At 43.0% G+C, this 20,527-nt stretch overlaps 1 pseudogene; it reads right to left on the reverse strand.

Annotated features, from left to right (window-relative positions):
- Positions 1–284: 284 nt before the first annotated feature.
- Positions 285–20,527, reverse strand: part of LOC149240862 (SART-1 family protein DOT2-like) — a 183,818-nt pseudogene continuing 163,575 nt past the window's right edge.

Here is a 20,527-nt window from a genome sequence, read left to right on the forward strand (position 1 = left end):
TCGGGGATATCCTAGTTGGTCACTCTAGTCCTACATCTGCAATTACAAAACTGAAGTGTCACAAATGCATATATTTCAGAAACAATAAAAAATCAAAAATCGAAATTGTTTGCTTACCTCCATCATCAAAATCCCCCCCTTCTGGGAGTGGCATGTCAGGATCACTGCGGAAGTCAATACCACTATATGGCCAATCCTCTACCACAATCAGCTGACACCTCAGTGACACAAAGAAAGCAGGCTTGTATCACATGTGCTAACCTCCTCCGATTCAAGTCATCATTTCACTCCATCGGAACATTCGTGGATCTCGTGGAATTGGGGGACTTAACTCTACCAGCTGATAGTGGAATAGCGCAATCTGTTCCAAGAAGAAAGTCACCAGAATGGAACCATATCCAAACTGCCTCACGTTCCACACCTTGCATTTGGAAAATTGGAGTTTCATATTCACTTTCATGGCTTCCACCCAGTTGAAGGTAGTGGGCGTTGTATAGTCTATGGCATACTAGAATTTGGACTTGTTGGACTCATGCAATGCTTGAGCCCCAACAACTCAGTTAATGGTCAAGAGCAACAGCTTCAGTAAAAGGTCATTTATGGTCATGATGTCAACCTTTCTGCTTTTAGGTTTTATAGCTTTAGGACAATATTCTGCAAGGAGCATTTTTCACACTCACCCCAATGGGCTTGGCCCCATACAATTGGACCGATTCCCTTCTATAGGACAATCCAATGATGAAGTAGATGTCTAAAGTCTCTAGCTCCAGCTCTTGGTAATGGATCACAAAAACTTCCCATCCAACGTCCCACAAACTGATTAAGTATTGTGGCAGCACATGTTGAGCCCAAAGGCCTCGGTGTAAGGAAGAATTTGAGGAGCCTGTAGTTCCTTAGAGCATCCATACAGTTTTGATCTGCCAATGCCAATGAATCAATTTCCTCGTGCTCACGTTCTTTCCAACCAACCATATTTGTCATTGTAATTTTCCTGCAAACACCATGCATTTACCCAAACATCATTTTTTGCAAGACGAATTTCGGATTACAAGAAGTTAAATTGGGTGCAAATGGAAAATTTTCATTCCTCTACACCGGCGTGACTACTTTAAAAATAGTGGCGCCAACAACGCAAGTGGCCATAGAATTAACCCTCAATCATCGTGATCTCGTGGTTGGATCTTGTGTCGACCGAGGGAGAATTTGTTTTGCAAACATCCCCTCAAAAATCTAAAAAAAATGGTTAAAAGCAAGCAAAACAGGTATGAAAACAAATCTTAAGGCCTCAACTCTTACCTACAACTCATGCTTCATTGATCAGCCTCCTGGATCTTCTGTAATCCACTCCTAAAGATTTAGGGCACAAGTGGGTAAAAATTGCTCCAAATGAGGTAAAAGAGGTAAATGGTAAAAAATGATTTACTTTCTCCCCCTTTTATAAACTTTTCATGGTGTTTTAGGGTTTTAAATTTTTTTTTTCACCTATTTTACCTTAGAAATGGATAATACATTTGCTTCTTGTGCAACGACAAGTGATGGTTTGCTGATGATGGTGCTGGAGTCATGTTTAAGCTCTTTTCTCGACTCGAAAAAACCTAAATGAAAATATCGATGAGTATTTTTCCCTTTTTGACTTGTTAATGAAAATAAAAACGAGGGGTCTGCATTCAGCTCTTTTCTGACTCTTAAAACATGAAAAGGTTGTCGAGATCTTGTCGTTTTAAACTCATTAAAGGTTGTGAAACATCATTTACCCAGTATACATTTACCCCTTTTCAGGATGGGATAGAATATTTACGAAAAATGTGCTCTTTGGCTAACATGGTCAAGAGGTTCTCTCAAGTATTGTTTCCTACCTTTTTAGGTTCGAGAGGCACAACTTTATGAAAAGGGACCTTTTGGAGTTTTCTCCTGTGTCTTTTTCAAACTCTCTAAACATGAAAAAGATACCAAGTTATACCTTTGTCAGACTCGTTAAAATATTAAACAACATCGGATTCATCGCCATGACGGACATGAGCTTCTGCTTCCTAGGGCTTAGTAATCTTATTAGGTTGGATTCATCCGAAGGATGGACTTCTAGTGAAAGAACATGCTCTCCCCTTCAATCTTGTGATAAAAAATAATTGGGGTACCTGCCAGAAATGGTGGGGGGAAATGGGAAATTTTTACGAGTTGTGTCAGCAACTAGTCACTCTTGAAAATGAAACTCTTCTGCTTCATGTCCGGTTGGGATATCCCCACTACATTATTGACCTTCCTAGGTTTCGGCCACAATTTTTTGCCTTTCCATTTGATCACTGCCTCGTCATCATGACCTCTAATCCTATGGATCCCAAAGATGCCAAACTCCGAATTCGTGTCGGTGATATGTTCAAGAGTTAATCCTTCTGCAGTTTACACTCATTCCTGATTCTCTGTATCATTCATAATCATTGCATCCCTTGTCTCATGTCGATGATGTGGGATACATCATGGCTCTCCTTCGACATGATCACTTCCTATCAACTTTAGCTCATTATTTGGGAAGCTAGTCAAGAGACTCCCTTTCAGTACCTTAGAGCTTTCATGCTCTAATGGAAAGTTCTTCACACTCAATGGCAGGTTCACATCATTGGCCTTTGATGAGGTGACTTCGTGGGTTTTCGACTTTAGTTCCTTATTCACACTCCATGAATTGTGTTTTTGGTACCTTGAAAGCCATTTTCATTATTGGTGGTCTCTCTCGTGCTTGTTAACATTTCACATCATCGACTGGTAATCAAGCGATTTTCTAGCATGTTCAACATCAACACATTTATTCGCATGCTAGAATTTGCACTTTGACCATGTCGTGTTGGAGCACAAGACCCTGGGCTCATATTACACAAGTCCAGGTTACAAGACAATGTGACAAGGTCATTCTTACATACATTTCTCTTTCAAATAGATGGCTGCAACCATACCATGAGTCTGTTATATGTGATTGTTCTCATTATTGGATGGTTGTGACCATACCTTGGGTTTGATATGATCCTTCTTACCAGATGGTTGTGCCCATACCTTGGATCCATTTACATGATCTTCTTCTGGATGGATGCATCCATACCGCAATTCATGTATTAGAGATTTAAATGATGTATATGTATCTATGCTTGCTTGCATATTTTCCAGTGGTGGCCTTTGGTTCCATGCATCTACTCATAAAGCATTTCACCCTCACTCTTGTTCGACCTTCATGCTTTAGTGGGCATCTGTTATGGAACATTTTTTCACTATCACTGTACTCCCCATTCCTCAATACTGGAGGACCTCTATAGTGACCCTCATATGTTTCCCTTCCATGAAGAACATGTCCCTACATCCCTCTTCATCTGCAAAACATTTCCCTCTTTCATCATTTCCCAAGAATCTTCCTTCAAACCCAGTTTTCAAGACCGATGCTAGTGCTCAGTTCTTTGCTTGCGCCGATTTGCATATTTTAAAACTAGGACTAGTGCTAAATGGTGCAAGTGAGCCATTCATCACCTGTGTTGACCCTCTTTTCGAAAGTTTTTAAAAACGGAGTCGAAACTTCCAGGTCTAGAAGCTTCGTGAACGAACGTCTGGTAAATGGTTGAGTAAGACAAAGCCGAAAGAGATTGTTTGGGCTCCTTTCCCTTATTAAAATGGATCAAAACAAAAGGGATAAGGCCTCTCCCACCATAAGAGGATCCATTTCCCCTCCATCAAAGCCATATAAACTCCCAATTTCTCACCCTTAGCTAGCTAATGAAAGGGCTAGAATAATCTTCAAATCTTGAGAGCCATATTGAGAACCTTAGCCTTCTAATTTGTGTGTGAAGGGGGAATAAGCTTGTTGTGTTTGTTATGGAGCAAAAGGAAAGAGGCCTTGAAAATCCATTGTTTTTAGGGTGAATCATGAGATGCTTCTAGTGGTATTGGAACCCGAACATGCCAAAGGGAACCTGCAACGTCAAGGCTCTGGTTGTATTTCTCTTTGAAGTTTTATTAATACAACTAATGGTTTATTTCCTATATCATGTGTAATATTACATTTGATAGCTTAAAAATCCTTGACCTTTTAAGTAGATTGAATTCGATTTTATGCTATCATGTTTGTTGTTGTCTCTTGCATGTTTATTTCAGGTATTTGAATGAAAGGAACGAAAGGAAGCTAGAGCAAGGAGACAAGATCAACATCAAGTGGATTAGCGCTATAAGAGGTAAGCCCTCTTATTCGATTCTAATCTAAGGAAATTTTCATTAGATTGTCTTGTTTACGGCTAGACCCACTCTTGGGCTAAAGGGATCACCTTTGTCCACAGAGGAGATTTACCTACTCCACAAGGCTTCCTAGAACCTCCTTTTCAACAGTAGCAAAACTACTTCGTTGGTGACTTGTTTTCTTATAGCATGAAAATACATGGACAAGGAAGTACATTATTATAAGCCAATATTGGTGAGATAATGATCAAATTAAAAGCACTCGTGCCTGAACTACAAAGAAGATAAGCACATTGTGGATTAATTTGACAATTGAGAAAAATATAAGGAGTATGCAGTTTGGGTTGGATGTCACACATTTTTTCCATGGACATCAGACGAGTGTCCCAAGTATTCATTTTCTTGATTTTCAATTCCTCCTGATACTCTTTCATACATTTTCTTGTTTCATTTTTCCAGGGCCTTTTCCATGCAAATTATGTGATAGCTACCGAAAATATTCTTTAGGTGTCATCTACAGATATATATGGAAATGAAACAAATTTCTTGTTTCTATGAATACATATTAAAAAATTAAACTGGGGGATCGACATGCTTAAAGTACAAGACAATTCTAAATTTCAAACAAAGAAACTTACAATACGACCTAATTCATCTGAATTGTCTAACTGTATCACTTTTGGTCCATCAATATCTCGTACTCCAACATTTTTTCTTTTTTTTGTATCCATATTCCTTCCACCCCATTCCACATACTCTTTCAAGTAGCCCCTTTCCTTCAACAACTACAAGGTCCCAACCAAACCCTTTCCTACATAAGCTTCTTTAATTTTTTCATCCATCACCACTTCTTCCTCTTCTGATTTTTTATAACTGACATCTATATCCATTTCCTTCACCTCAATTTAACCACTTATGGTTTCGGTAACATCATCTTATTTGACAGGACCTGGACCCTCATCATCCTCTTTAAATACATCTTCAATTACAAACTTGTGAGTATATGGCTCAATGAGCACAAAATTAGAATTACAAAACAATGAGGTAGTACAAAGAAACATCAATTAAAAAATCAAAGATATACTATAACTATAATGACTACATGAGAGAACTCCTTACAAAAAGAAATTTAAGAATTCATATCATTATTTCTAACTTCCTTTTTTTTCCACACACCTTCATCAAGTTGTAAACTCCACACAAACTCCTCCATCTCCGTAAATATAACTTTATTTTCCTACACTTCATTTGATGATTGACCATTTCCATTTCCTTATTTGCAGCTAATACTAAACGAGCTACTTTCTTGGGCTAGACCCACTACATTATTCTTACCTATTCAATGATGCTTTCCTGTCCTTCTTTAGTGACTTGTAAAGATATTAATCCTCCACACTAAAAACAACATCTCCATATTCATCGACTTGCATTGCGTCTGACGACTTCTCATCTCAAAGCCCTCTAGAAGCCTCTGTTTCTTTCTTATATGCATTTTGATATGTACTTTTCTTGAGTTCAACTTCTGTCTTTTTTTCATTTTCACTGGAAAATTTTCCTTCTATATTATCCCTAGAACCAAGATCCCCAACACCCAATCCAACAACAATTGCTTCTGCTTCCACTGCATCAATGTCCAACTTATCCTTCTTTCGAAACTTTTTATTCTTCTTAGGTTTCTTGAGTTGAAGCATTTCCTCTTGATTGTAATAATCATAAATAATTGTTCCTAGTTAGGGTAGTGAATCTTCAACTAAGTTAGTAATAGATGCACCTTACAGGCTCTTCCATATCTGGAGAGATAACATTACACGAACATAAGAGATAATATCAACATTTGACATTTTTGAATAGAAAAATTTACACAAACATAATAGGTGGTATCAAAACTCAACCAAACTTGAATCCTTCTTAAACTAGTGTGGAATCATTCTTCAAAAATAACATGAAATATAAAACATGACTAACAAATTTCTCATTAACAAATAAACACCAAATAAAAATTAGGATGATGAGGCCACAGGAGCTTCAACCAGCCATGAGTCCAAAATAAGTTTACAATTAGGTGTCCACCTAGTGTCCCTCTGTTCTCTTTCAACAGGTTTAAATTTCATAGATAACTCTTCCTTAGAGGTTCAAGGATATTTTAAAGGGAAAACGTCTATTCCCAATGTCACTCATATATAAAAACCCTGGTTAAAAATCCATGTAGTAAAGTTTATAAAGGTAAAATAAGATCTTGATCACGGGACACATATTCCAAGCTGAATGTTGGGAAAACATCCTAGTGTGAGTGTTCATTTGGTTGATTTGGTCTAGGGGAAATTGGAAAAGGCAATTGCAAAGGCATTGGAGAAGCAAAATGGAAATTTTGGAAATTAATTTATGAAAATAATGGAAATTAGGATAAAGGGAAGGTGAAAGGTCACAAGTTGCATGTGAGGAGGAAAATGAAGGAAAATAATGGAAAATGAAGAAAATAGAGGCTTCATTAATAAAAAGGCTTACGAGGATCAGTTGGTAGCTTTTGTGAGTTTAGTTTTGGAGCTCTCATTCTATTCTCTCTATATCTCTCATATTCTTAGACACTTAGAGTTTCTTGGAGCACTCTCGAAAAAGTGTGGCATACTTTGGATTTGGAGCAAGAAGGAAAGGAAAAAGAAGGAAAGTGCAAGAGGACATTGGGATCAACAACCATAGTGGGTTTTTCTTGCAGGTATCGAGTTGCATGTATGATTTACTTATTAGTTTTGCATGCATAGAACATGCATGTGGTTTCTTACTTATGATATATCATTGGCATGGAGGATTTCCTGGATTGACAGTGTTTTTTCATAGCCTTGCCATTTCCTGGATAGCCATGGTTTTGTGGGTTTTACCTTTTTTTCTATGCTTGGCTCTCATGTTCCTTTGGCTGTGGGTTGAGTTATTAGTTCTTGGAATCCTTGGTTGGGAAAATTCTCTTGAAGCCCCGTAACAACTTGGGTTGAGTTACTAGTCCTAGAAGCCTTGGTTGGACAAATGATTTGGAGCCCTTTGTGGGTTGAGTTACTAGTCTTAGAAGCTTGGTTGGATAAATGCTCTAGAATCCTGATGAGCCCCAAATTTGGTAACATTTTGGGCTCATTTGGCCTAACTACCCTTGCTCAACCCTTCATTTTTCATAACTTATGCATCATTTTTTTAGTATATTCATGTCATTTGTACGAAGGAGGGCAGTCACTATTCCTAGGTGGCTAACACATGTTTATTTCAGGTTTTTTTTTACATTTAATGGAGCAAAACCATGCAGATGAGGGCTAGGAGACAGCCAGGATGGGATTGAGGTTTTGTAGGAAGGTTGTCCACAGCATTGAATGGCCTTCCTCGTGATCTCCACCCCCAACTCCGAGCTCCAACAGCCACCACCACCGAGCTAGAAGGCAACCAAACAGATTTTGAGGAAGCAGCAGATTACTCTTAGTTTGGTTAGCCAAACCCCACTAATTTAGGTGGCCAGCTTGGCCCTCGTAATGTATAAATGATGAGGCTATAGCCTTCAATGGGGACTTTTGAAACTTTGTTGCATATTCTGAACTACGAGCTGATAGCTCTGTTTTGATCTTTGTAAGCCATTTTTGGCATGTTATTTGACTTATGACTATTATCTTTTAATGAAAAGTAGGCAGATTTGAGTTCAGTTCTGAGTTCTTAGAGGAGCCATAGCTCTCGGGGTTGGGCCCAACTTGAGAGCAATAGGCCTCCTTCCTTTGTATTGTTACCTTTCTTTCAGCGTTGTATTTCTTTTCCTTTACATGCATTTGGAAACACAGTTTGTTGAGTTGAATTTCTTGGTGTGGTTAAGTAGGTTAGTTTTATGAACAAAGTTTCTTTCAGTAGTTTAGATTAGAGTAAGGAGATTGGAGTTAATCAGAGTTCCAAAAAGGGTTGACTGCACACTCACTTCCACCTCTGTTTAGAGACTGGAATTGCAGACCGTGCCACCCACCAAAAACACTGTTTTACATGTTCATGCAAGCTTTGATGCAATGTTCTCATTTGTAGCAGCATCCATGCATTCAGATCTTGTGGAATGAATCTTTGCTTCAGTACCATGCAAGAGTTTCCTTACAAAATCACGTTGTTGTTCTGTGGTTTCATAAAAACAGTTAGAATAGGTTGATGAAATTTCGGTTAGGTGCAAGACATGGATGATTTGTTTCATTTACACTGTGTAGTCCTACTCCCTCACTCCCTTATCCTTCTAAGCTGTGCCTAGGCCATCCGCTCATCTCTCAGTTAGACCACTTGCCTCCTAACTCTTCTATCACCCACGTGACTCTACCTTTTCGGCCTTCCATTTCCTCTAACCTCCTCTAGACCAACCAGCTTTACACACCCCCTCTTCATCTCATCTCTCTGTCCATCAGCCATCACAAGCTCCCCTCCTACCTCGCTGTCCATCCATATAGCCTCTTCCACTCATCCATCACCAAAAAATCCTATTGCAGAACATCATGTAGGAATTACTTAACTTCCTGTAGAAATTCTGAACATCCTGTAGAACCCCTGCAGACTTCCTGTAGAAGCTTGTAAACACGGCTGCCAGGCATCTAAACTTTATGAACTTCTCTGAAAGGATGTTAGGGATTCCTTAGATCCTCTCTGAGCCTTCCTGACCTTTTCCAAGCATTTCCCTCCTTGATCTATCCCTACACAGTCAAGACCCAGTTAGAAGCACACACATAATAATTCCAACAACTTGAACAAAAATACAAAAATATGCTTTCTTTAGATCAAAGTAGTCTAGACACATGCATCTCACCTTCCTAGAAGTAATGGCACCTCTTTCAGTAGTTTGCATTCCCACCTTTGCATCAGTAGGATTAGCTGGTAGAATTAGGGTTTGCTAGGGTTTTCATTTCTTGTTGGCTTTCAGTTCCTTCCTACAGTAGGTTAATTTCCTTTGAGATAGCTTTTGTTCATCGGTTAAAAAGCTTCTTCTGAGAACTCATAGAAGTTGGCTTCAGCCCTAGCGGACTTGTGCCAGCTGACCAAGTGACAGCTGCGACAAGAGCTAGTACTTGTGCATACAGCACCGTCGCTTCCAAGTTTGTTACGAACTACCGGGTTGATAAAATTAGAGAAGGAAGCTCCAGGAGTTGTAGCATTATTGCTACAATACTGGAGCCCACCATCTTTTTGGTGCCGTTGCCGGGGAAGCGTCAGAGTATTAGTAATTGTTGCTTTTCTTCTATTTTCCTACTCTCGCCTTCTGCCAAGTAGTTTATTTTATTTCCATTCTGCAAAAGTAGCATAGACATTTCATGCTTTCATAGATTAACATTTCAATTCCGCAATTTCATTTTTGCAAGCGTAGATTAGCATTTCAATTCTGCAAGCGTAGACTAGCATTTCCATTCCTGCAATTTCATTTCAGCAAAGTAGATTAGTTCTTTCCTGCTTTCATCTCAATTCTACATTTTCATTTCAGCGAGATAGTTAGTTGTAGATCAATCTGTTTCAGTTTTTGCAGGTACCAGAGAAAAAAAAACAAAAGCAATCAAAAGTCTTTCCATTTCATGCCTCGTAGGAATTGAGATAAAACAGGCAAATTCTTACCCAACACCCCCACTACATCACTGAGTCACCCTTCTCTCTTCTTTGGTGACAGTGATCCAGAAGAACCTATAAGTGAACCTCCTGAGATATACGAAGATCCTATAGCAGAAGAAGAGTTAGAGACCATTCCATCTGAAGCTATGGCTGACAATAGGGGAGAAGATGAGAGAATAGAAGGTGCCTTCCCCATCCGAGAGACCAATGGAGACATGAAAATGAAGAACATTAGCCCCTCCGCTTTACCTCACTTCCATGGACTGACTACTGAAGATCCTGATACCTTCCTGTTTGAGTTTGCTGTCCTTTGTCAAACCTATGACTATACTGAAGATGAGAAGAAGCTGAAACTCTTCCCCTCAACCCTTAAGGATGCAGCATTACGCTGGTTCATGGGCTTACCTGGGAACAGTATCACCACTTGGGCTCAGATGCAGCAAGCTTTCAATACCAAGTACCGGGACTACTGTAGGTCCAAGGAAACCAAGGGAGAAATCTTTCGGATGACCATGGGAAATGATGAGTCCTTAGAGGATTACGAGGAAAGGTTCCAACTTAGCTATAAAAGGGCTAGGTGCGCACTTGACCCTGAATCCCTCAAGTTGGTCATGCTCCGAGGAGTCCCTGAAGACCTCTTAGATACCCTTCACATGTTAGCTGGAGGAGATATTTACCAACTGTCTTATGAGGACATAAAGACTGTGTTTAGAAACCACTCTAGGGCAGCCTGGAAACGAGGTAGAGGAAACCTCCTCTCAGCTGGTATTCCTTTCTCCAAACATAAGTTTGCAAATCAATTAGAGGATCTCAAGAGTGAGGTGAGACAGACCATTGCCATGCAACTTGATACATTCAAGATCCAGCAGAAGAAGGAAGAAGCTGGGAGGGCCTTGGCTATCTTCTGGCCTAGGTGTACAAGGAAACACCCTAAGAACGAATTCCCATTACATTCGGTTGAAGTATGTTTTGTTTGTGAGGAGGACCACCCCACAAACCAATGTCCAACCTTACTTGGGCTTAAAGCCATGTATCAAGGGACAGAAGCCCCCACCGAACCTCTCTATTTCCTAAACCAAAGGAGGCCACAAGGACCTAGACCTTACCAGCAGGGGATGCAAGGGGCACCCAAAGCTTATTACAGCCCCAACCAATCTACTCCTATGCCTTCCTGGGGTACCCCTGCTCATCCTTCCTAGTCTATGCCTCCTCCATGGTCTTACCCACCTCAGTACCATACTCAACCCACTACTCATTCGTATCACTCACATGCCCAGCCACAGCCTCAGTGGAATGCACCTCAATCGGGGTGGAGGCCCCAGTACAACACTCCTCCCGCCATTTTGCCTCCACCACCAGTTCAACCACAACCATTACCTCCTGCTCCTCCAAGGAAACCTCAAATGCCTGCTCAACTGAACCCGAACCCCAACAATGGATAGGCCCAGCAGGTATATACTGGGGAAATATCATGCCCTACCTATGCTGTGGAGATCCATGAGATCAATCTATGGTCTGGAAAGACTCTTCCGGATCGCCAACCTCCTCCCCCAGAGGACGAGGAAGATAAACAGGAAAGTGAGCCAAAGGCTATTCCACCCTTTCCTGAGAGACTAACAGCCACCACACAACCCAACCCAGAGGAGGATGAGCTTCTGGGAGAGCTCAAACAGTTGTGTGTGAAAATACCACTTCTCCAAGCCATCAAAGATGTACCAATATACAACAAACTGGTTAAGGAAAAGTGTTTCAAACACCCAGGCAGGCGAAAGAGGGATGCTTCAACCATCAATGTCATAGGACAACTGTCTGACCTTATGTTGGGACAAGTCATCTGCCCGAAGTATCTAGATCCTGGGAGTCCTGTAGTAGATGTCCACATCAATGGCACCATCATACCTCACACCTTGATTGATCTGGGGGCTGCCATTAATGTGATGACCAGAGATACCATGCTCAAACTCAACCTTCAGGGTTCCTTGAGGAAGACCTTGACAGTCCTACAACTAGCAGATCGCTCCACCGTGACTCCCAAAGGGATTGTGGAGGATGTCTTGGTCTCTGTTGACTCTTGGGAATACCCTGCAGATTTCTTGGTGCTGCAACCAAAGGCAAAGCTCACTGGATATCCTCTTATTTTGGGAAGGCCTTGGTTAGCCACTGCAGATGCTTACATAAGCTGTCGTGCAGGAAACACAACCGTCAAAAATGGTCCTATGTCCAAGCAGCTAGTCCTATACCCTCCTGCCCAACCCTCATTAGAGCATGACTTACCACTTTGGTTGGAGGAAGGAGAAGAGGATGAGGTGTACTCAGCACCTTTGTGCACCCTAGACACCACTAGGGGAGACCCCCCAACCGAGGATGATTTGATTGAGACCTTAATCCAGAATCCACCTCCCAGTGCACTGTCCTTAGAGGAATTGGTTGAGGATGCCCAAGCCAGCACCTTAGTGGACCTTTGTGTGACCAACCCTGTCACTCCCAGAGTCAAAAATGTGGAGTTCGGCCCTGAGAGAACGTTGAAGATCAGCTCTTCCCTATCTGCTTCCCAGGAAAAGGAGCTGTGTAGTCTGTTGGACAGTCATCTAGATGCTTTTGCTTGGAGCTATAGGGAGATGAAAGGAGTCCATCCTTCGGTCTGTACCCATCACATCTACATCAAAGAGGATTGTAAACCGATTAGGCAACCCCAGAGGAGAATGAATCCAGCCCTTAAGGACATCGTCGAGGAAGAATTGCAAAAACTGTTGGATGGCGGATTCATTTACCCCATCTCAAATAGCGAATGGGTGTCCCCTCTGGTGTTGGTTCCCAAGAAAAATGGGAAGTGGAGAATTTGTGTGGACTACCGAGAACTGAACAAAGCTACCAAGAAAGACCATTTTCTTCTACCTTTCATAGATCAAGTGTTGGATGGACTGGCAGGAAAGAAGTTTTTCTCTTTCCTAGATGGGTTTAGCGGGTACAACCAAATCCAAATCAGCCCAGAAGACCAAGATAAGACCACCTTCACTTGTCCTTGGGGTACCTTTGCCTACCGAGTTCTTCCCTTTGGGCTATGCAATGCTCCTGCTACCTTCCAGAGAGCCGTCTTGAGCATCTTTTCTGAGCTTGTCCATGATGCGGTGGAAATCTATATGGATGACTTCACTCCTTATGGGTCCAACTTCCAGGAAGCATTGTCCAATCTGGGAAAAGTCCTAACCAAATGTATTGAGATGAACTTGTCCCTCAGTCCTGAAAAATGTGAATTCTTGATGACTGAAGGGACTGTGCTAGGCCATACCATTTCTTGCCAAGGGTTACAGGTGGATCCTAACAAAATTGCTCTCATCAAGAAGGTTCCACCTCCTCAAAAGGTAAGGGATGTTTGGAGTTTCTTAGGATTAGCAGGGTATTACAGGAGATTCATTAAAGACTTCAGCACGCTAGCCTCGCCGTTGTTTGGCCTGTTGGCAAAAGATGTGGAGTTTAAATGGACTGACGATTGTCAGAGGGCTCTGAATGAATTAAAGGACAAGTTGGTGTCTGCTCCAATCTTGAGAGGTCCAAACTGGGCCCTACCTTTCCACATCCACACTGATGCCTTGAACAAAGCCATAGGGGCAGCCTTAGGACAAGTTGAACAAAAACTTCTGTATGCCATTTACTTTATTAGCAAAAACTTATCCAAAGCAGAACTGAATTACACTATAACTGAGAAAGAATTCTTGGTTGTGGTCCATGCACTGAACAAGTTCCGACATTATATCACTGGCTATCAAACATTTGTACATACTGATCATGCTGCAATTAGATATTTAATGAATAAACCATATGTGAATGCTCGTATTATTAGATGGTTACTTTTGTTGCAGCAGTTTGATTTGACTATCGTTGACAAACCAGGTAAAGAAAATGTTGTTGCTGACTTTTTATCTAGATTGGATTTATCTGCAGATGAGGATGGAACAGTGGATGACCAGATGCCCGATGAACATCTATTTGCTATTTCAGTACTCTCTCCATGGTTTGTTGATATAGCAAACTACCTTGTTTCAGCACAGTTCCCTCCGCACCTATCCTCAAGAGAGAAGAGCAGAATCATCAGAAAAAGTGCCTCATTCACTTGGATCGGGGGCAACCTGTTCAAGCTTGGCCCTGATCAGATCTTAAGGCGTTGTGTAAGGGAGGAGGAAGTCTTTGATATCCTCCTCACCTGTCATGATGGGCCTTGTGGAGGACATTTTGCAGCAAAGAGGACTGCCTTCAAAATCGTGCAGGCAGGCTACTATTGGCCCACACTTCATCAAGATGTCAGAAGGTATATCAGCCAATGTGATCGATGCCAAAGAATGGGGAAACCGACTCAAAGGGATGAGATGCCTCTCCAACCTCAAGTGACTCTTGAGCCATTTGAGAAGTGGGGTATGGATTTTGTGGGTCCAATCAACCCTCCTTCGAGGCAAAGGTCTTACATCATTGTGTGCACCGACTACCTAACAAAGTGGGCAGAAACTAAGGCAATCAAAGCAGCAACAAAAGAAAAGGTGGCTGAGTTCTTAAGAGAAAACATCTTCTACAAATTTGGCTACCCAAGAGAGCTAGTCACCAATCAAGGAAGCCAGTTCACATCCAACTTAATTGAAGACCTACTAGCTCATCACAAAATCAAGCATAGGACTTCCACCCCCTACCATCCTCAGGCAAATGGGCAAGTGGAAGTCACCAATAGAGCATTGGAAGGGATTTTGACTAAGGTGGTGAGCAGCAGTAGGAAAGATTGGGCAGATCGCCTGGTTGAGGCCACATGGGCTTACAACACCACTTGGAAGACCACAACCGGCTTCACACCTTATGAGCTGGTCTATGGAAAGAGAGCTTTGCTGTCAATTGAATTTGAATACAACACTTTGAGGATGGCAGCTCAGCTGGACCTAGATCTCAGCCATGCCCAACAAGAAAGGCTATTGCAGCTGAATGGATTGGATGAGCACCGAATGCAGGCCCTCCTTCACTTAGAGGTGGTTCAACTTCAGAGAAAGGTGTGGCATGACCAACACCTCAATGACAAGCAATTTCAGCCAGGAGATTGGGCGCTGTTGTATGATTCCAGGCATAAAGATTTCAAGGGGAAGCTGAGAACCAGATGGCTGGGACCATATGCAGTGGAAAAATGTCATGACAATGGATCTGTTCTTATTCGGACCATTGATGAGGAGTCCATCCCCATGCTTGTCAATGGGCATCAACTGAAGATCTACAGGAAACCTCTCTCAAGACAAGAGTTCATCACAACTGTGGAGAAATCAGTGTTGGTCATAGAGAAGGGTTCTGCCTCTGTTTTGGGCATACCCTGAAAGATCTTTAAAAAAAGATAAAAAAATAAAAAAATAAATAAAGATCCTTGGGTGAAAACCTTTCTGAGGCTCCCAAGGCAGATGGTAGGGGTGAAAACCTCATTGAGGCGCCCCTGCTGTCTTTCAAAAAAAAAAGGAAGAAAGAGATTTGAAAAAGATCCTTGAGTGAAAACCTCTCTGAGGCGCTTAAGGCAGATGGCAAGGGTGAAAACCTCATTGAGGCGCCCCTGCTGTCTTTCAAAAAAAAAAAAAAAAAAAAAAAAAAAAAAATAAGCAAAAAAAAAAAAAAACAGGGACAGCAAGTTCACAATGTGGCAATGCATGCAGGTTGCAGGTATTCTATGAAGGAGAGGAGGTCTCTCAACTCAAAGTCAAGGGTCCTTATCATGCTACCAGGTGACCTCACCAGCACCTCCTCCGAAAACACTCATCTTCTCCAAGGTATGGGCACGATTTCATCACAGCTTAGTCTTCTACAGGAAGCTGCAGACTTTCTACAGGAAGTTCTGTATTTCTACAGGAAACTTCCTGTAGAAGTTTTGGACGGCCCAGAACTAATTGTGTGGGGAGATCTAACGACCAAGGTTTGACATGGAGGCATGCAAGCTACTATTTTCTCCATCACACACCACTGTCACCTCCTTCTACCACCCCAGTTGACATGCAATAAAAGTACCTGCACAATCAAAACAGATCATTGAATTATCAAGAGGAAGCGATTCTTAAATGAAAAAAATATTCCGAGATGCCATGAAATACCCATCACAGCTATCCAAGGGCCCTGCGAGCATGATCGTGATGCCACTGTCTTCACCGTTCAACATGCACCTGAGGAGGAAAAACTGCTACAGGACATCCTGCAGGAATCCCGTAGCAGTTAAGCCAACTAGAGTGTACACCATTCAATCGCCTGCAACATACAATAATAACGCAGGCACATACAGCCGAGTCACAAGCTTCATCATCAGCAGCCTGCGAAGAGGAACCTCCGGGCCTGTGCAATTAAGCAGCAGCAAGCAAATCTAGTCATCGTCGTCCTGAAGCCTGGAAAATCATGTCGCGGCCGCACAGGTAAGTGCCTCGCCCTTTCTTTCGTCGAATTACATGAATACTACTTTGAAATGTTTGCAAGTATGAAATGAATGGGTTGAGTGGTCGTATGGCCATTCGACTGGCCACGTCGACCAGTCAGATGGTCTAGTCGGATGTGTAAAAGGTGGTCGTGGCAAGAAGAACGGGTAGTGGACACGTGAGAACCATCCAGTCGGGGAGAAGCGCGTTTTAACAGAAATGACGGCGGCAGATCTGCGGAGAATGATGCGGCAGTCAGGGAACTTGCAGTAGAATGATTAAGTGATGTCGTCCAACGGTCCGGCAGGGACAGCTCACCCCCGCGCCACGGATTCCGCCGGATTCAAATCTATCGGCTAGATTGCCACCCCACGCATTTATCATCAGCCGTTTAGAAGTCGAGTGAGCATCCAGATTCCTCTGAAGCTCGACACTCCAAGTCTTCGGCCGTTCAAACGTCTGATAGCAGCACAGAGGGCGCAGAACCACTGCAGTGTTCTCCAGAACTCGTGCACTGCTTCTACAGGAAAGCTGCTTCTACAAGAAGCTCACTGCCATGAGGAAAATTGGGCTCTTCACGTCAAAGGTGGCGAATTAAAAAGGTAAACCTAAACCTTGCCTCCCATGCAATTGGTTTCGACGGTGGCGGAGTCGACGTTCTACAGTCTGCTCATAAAAGAATTGCAAGTGTTGTCTGCCGTTTGCATGAATTGTCGTCGAGGTGTATGTAAGGTTTCCTACAGGATATGATTTGTAATTAAGCCCTGTTAAGGCTCATCTGGAGATAGTCTTCGTGAATTGTATGCGTGGCAGAGGTGTAATTCTACGCTCTGTCCCAAAAGGCTAGTTTTTTTGCATCCGCCACCTCCAGCCAACGTAGCAGTTTTTCACCATGCCGGGTGGGTTCATCAGAAAGGAACCAACCGACTCCAAGAAACTAAGAGAGAACCCTGAGGTGGTAGAGCTATTCACTCGCGCACAATGGATGTCGTTCTGCGACAAATTGCAAGGGTATGATGATGAGGTGGCAGAGGAGTTCTTGCGGGCTCTGAAGCCAAAATCAAAGACATTAGCCACCGTCAATTTCAGGGGTTTGAGTCTCAGACTCACCCCACAGTTCATCAGCCGAGTTACCGAGCTCCCAATGGGGGTACCATGGGACAAAGAAGAGAGGAAATTAGGCCAAAAGGCTAAGAAGAAATTCTTTCCACCAGAGGAGCAGTTCTTAGAAGATAAGAACGGGGTTCGCTAGCTTACTGCCACTTTGGAGCGAAGTCAACCTCCAAATCATGAAATACATCACCTGCGAAGGTCGGTTTAGCATTGTGTATGGGTACCATTTTCGGCTACTCACAGAATTAAGGCATCAGATGGACCTACCTGCAGAGAACAAATTAAGTATTCCCTACTTTCTACTGCAGTCTATGACTGAATGTGCCACCAAGTTGAGAGAAGGCACACCAGACCAGGTAGCTCATCACAGGCTCATTAAGCTCCTCGTGGAGGATGCACTCCACACATACAAAGTCCCTCTCTCATGGGAAGCCTTCCGAAATTTGACCAAGGATGGCGATATAAAATGTTGACTGAAGAGCTTGGTTCCTCCAACAGCGAGGAGAAGGAGTCAGTACCCGCAGGGAAGAAAGAAAAAGGCTAGAGACCCATGGCCAAAGCACCGAAGACAGGGCAAAAGGAGAAATAAGAGAAAAAGGGTGCCAAAGAGAAGGAGGACACACCCATATTAACGCCCAGAGAGAAAAGATTACAAAGCAGGGTGGACAAGACTGAGCAGGTCCACGTCAGCAAAGGCACCTCGACAGTAGCCTCGACCAAGTCAAAAAGCAAAACACCCTCAGCAAAGCAAACTAAAGCAGTGCCACCTGTTTCTATAGGAAAACCAAAATCGGCTTCTACAGGAAGCCAGAAATCAGCTGAAAAAGGGCCTTCTACAGGAAGCCCTGAGAAAGGAAAACCCAAGGAAAAGAAAGCCGACATTCTTGCAAGGGAGGCAGCAGCCGTGCTGGCCGCCCTCAGTACACCACCTAAGCCAAAGGAAAAGAGAAAGAGGGAGGCCCCTCTATATTTCAAAGCTCGGAGAAGTGTGAGAATAAAGACGGGCAAGCCACAGCCTCCATCCAGCAGCCCAATCACTATAGAGGATGCCCCTACTTCGCCCAGGGAGAGGTCCCCCTCAAAGATATCAGTCACCTATGAGAGGGGGAGCCCGAAAACAACTACTTGGAAAGAAAGGTTAGACCAATTGGCTTCAAAAGCCCAGCTATAGGATGCTGAGGCTGCTCTACAGGAAACCTTAGCCCGGCTTAAGGAAACAGAGAGGATGGAAGGAGAAGCACCCTCATCACCACCGAGGGAGGACGAAGTAGAGCCACCAAGAGAGGAAGAAAAAGAGCATATTCTGGAGCCTAGCCCTCAGCCAAGTCTGAGCTCATATTATAACTTCTTAGAAGCTGGCAAAATTATACCACAGAAAATCACTGTGCCACTGTTCTTTGCATTGGAGGAAGAGAGAGTACGAACACACACGTGGATGAAAATAGCCAAATCAAAAGGTGTGGCGGACATAGGCCCCTTGGAGGAGCAACTCAAGGAGGCAAGAAGGGAATTAGCTATGGCTAAACACGTGGCAAATTGCCAGCGGGTGTTCCTACAGGAAGAAAACGAAAAACTTAGACTACAGCTACAGGAGCTGAGGAGAGGAACAGGCACATCCTCAGGGGACATCATAGCAGAACAGCAAGGTAGAAAGGAACTGCAAATCAGTCTTGGGGAGCCAACCACACATCTACAGGAAACAAAGCTGCAAGCACAAATTGAGGTGCAAGCTCTCAAACAACAGCTGCAGCAGAAAGAGGCACAATTGGCCTGCATGGCCAGTTGGGCCATGGATGCTATACAATGCAGAAAGCCGGCCAAATCCTATGGCCTGTACCTGAGAGACCAATGGCTACAATTTCAAATCAATACCTTGGCGCAAAGGGGTATCTCTCAGCTCCAAGACCCGCAGTAGTTCACTGAATTATGCAATACCAGTTCATCAGAGGATAAGGCCAAACTATTGGAGTTCTACCTCCATAATTTGGCCCTTCCTAATGTGACTTCATGGGATCCCAACACGGTCTTAGGAGATATGCAGTTAATGGCATTTGCCTCATGGTTGAACCATGAAGACAAAAGAGCAGCAGAAGCCAAAGCGGTCATGAACCGAGAGCTGAATGAGCCATTACTAATTAGAGCAGAACCAGGGGATCCAACTGCATTAATATCAGCACACCAACACTTATCCACTGACCCTCAAGCTTCATTGAAATATATGGATCAGTAGGCCCAGGCCATAGCGCATTTCGAGGATATGGAGAGACTATTAGGGGACAACTGTGTTCAAGCTTACACCCGCCGATGGAATACATTGGCCCACAGTCTAAAAATCAGAGAATATCATACTCCAACTCGAATGAGGGAAGCTCTAGTACGGGTGCCCCTCTATAAGAAATCTATGCAGAACCTCTAGGCCAGCTGGATTGGCCTCAAGCTAAGCCCACCTCTGCTGTTAGGATTGATGGAAGGCAGCACAGAGAAAGATGAGCATGAATAGTGGGAAGAGGTGGAAAGAAAGGCTGGGTTCCATGTCAGTAAGGAGGACACTACTGCAGAAGCTTGGGATGTGAGGGTGGTAGTAAAGGCAATGAAGGACGAGGAGCTGGATTAGTTGCTCAAGGATGAGCAATCATTTTAGCTGGGGGGTGATGATGAGCCCCAAATTTGGTAACATTTTGGGCTCATTTGGCCTAACTACCCTTGCTCAACCCTTCATTTTTCATAACTTATGCATCATTTTTTTAGTATATTCATGTCATTTGTACGAAGGAGGGCAGTCACTATTCCTAGGTGGCTAACACATGTTTATTTCAGGTTTTTTGACATTTAATGGAGCAAAACCACGCAGATGAGGGCTAGGAGACAACCAAGATGGGATTGAGGTTTTGTAGGAAGGTTGTCCACAGCATTGAATGGCCTTCCTCGTGATCTCCACCCCCAACTCCGAGCTCCAACAGCCACCACCACCGAGCTAGAAGGCAGCCAAATGGATTTTGAGGAAGCAGCAGATTACTCTTAGTTTGGTCAGCCAAACCCCACTAATTTAGGAGGCCAGCTTGGCCCTCGTAATGTATAAATGATGAGGCTGTAGCCTTCGATGGGGACTTTTGAAACTTTGTTGCATATTCTGAACTACGAGCTGATAGCTCTGTTTTGCTCTTTGTAAGCCATTTTTGGCATGTTATTTGACTTATGACTAT

The sequence above is a fragment of the Pinus tabuliformis genome, chromosome 8 (genome assembly GCF_031772625.1).
Source record: "Pinus tabuliformis cultivar Carrire ecotype Pingquan chromosome 8, CPIR1, whole genome shotgun sequence".
Classification (NCBI taxonomy): Eukaryota; Viridiplantae; Streptophyta; class Pinopsida; order Pinales; family Pinaceae; genus Pinus; species Pinus tabuliformis.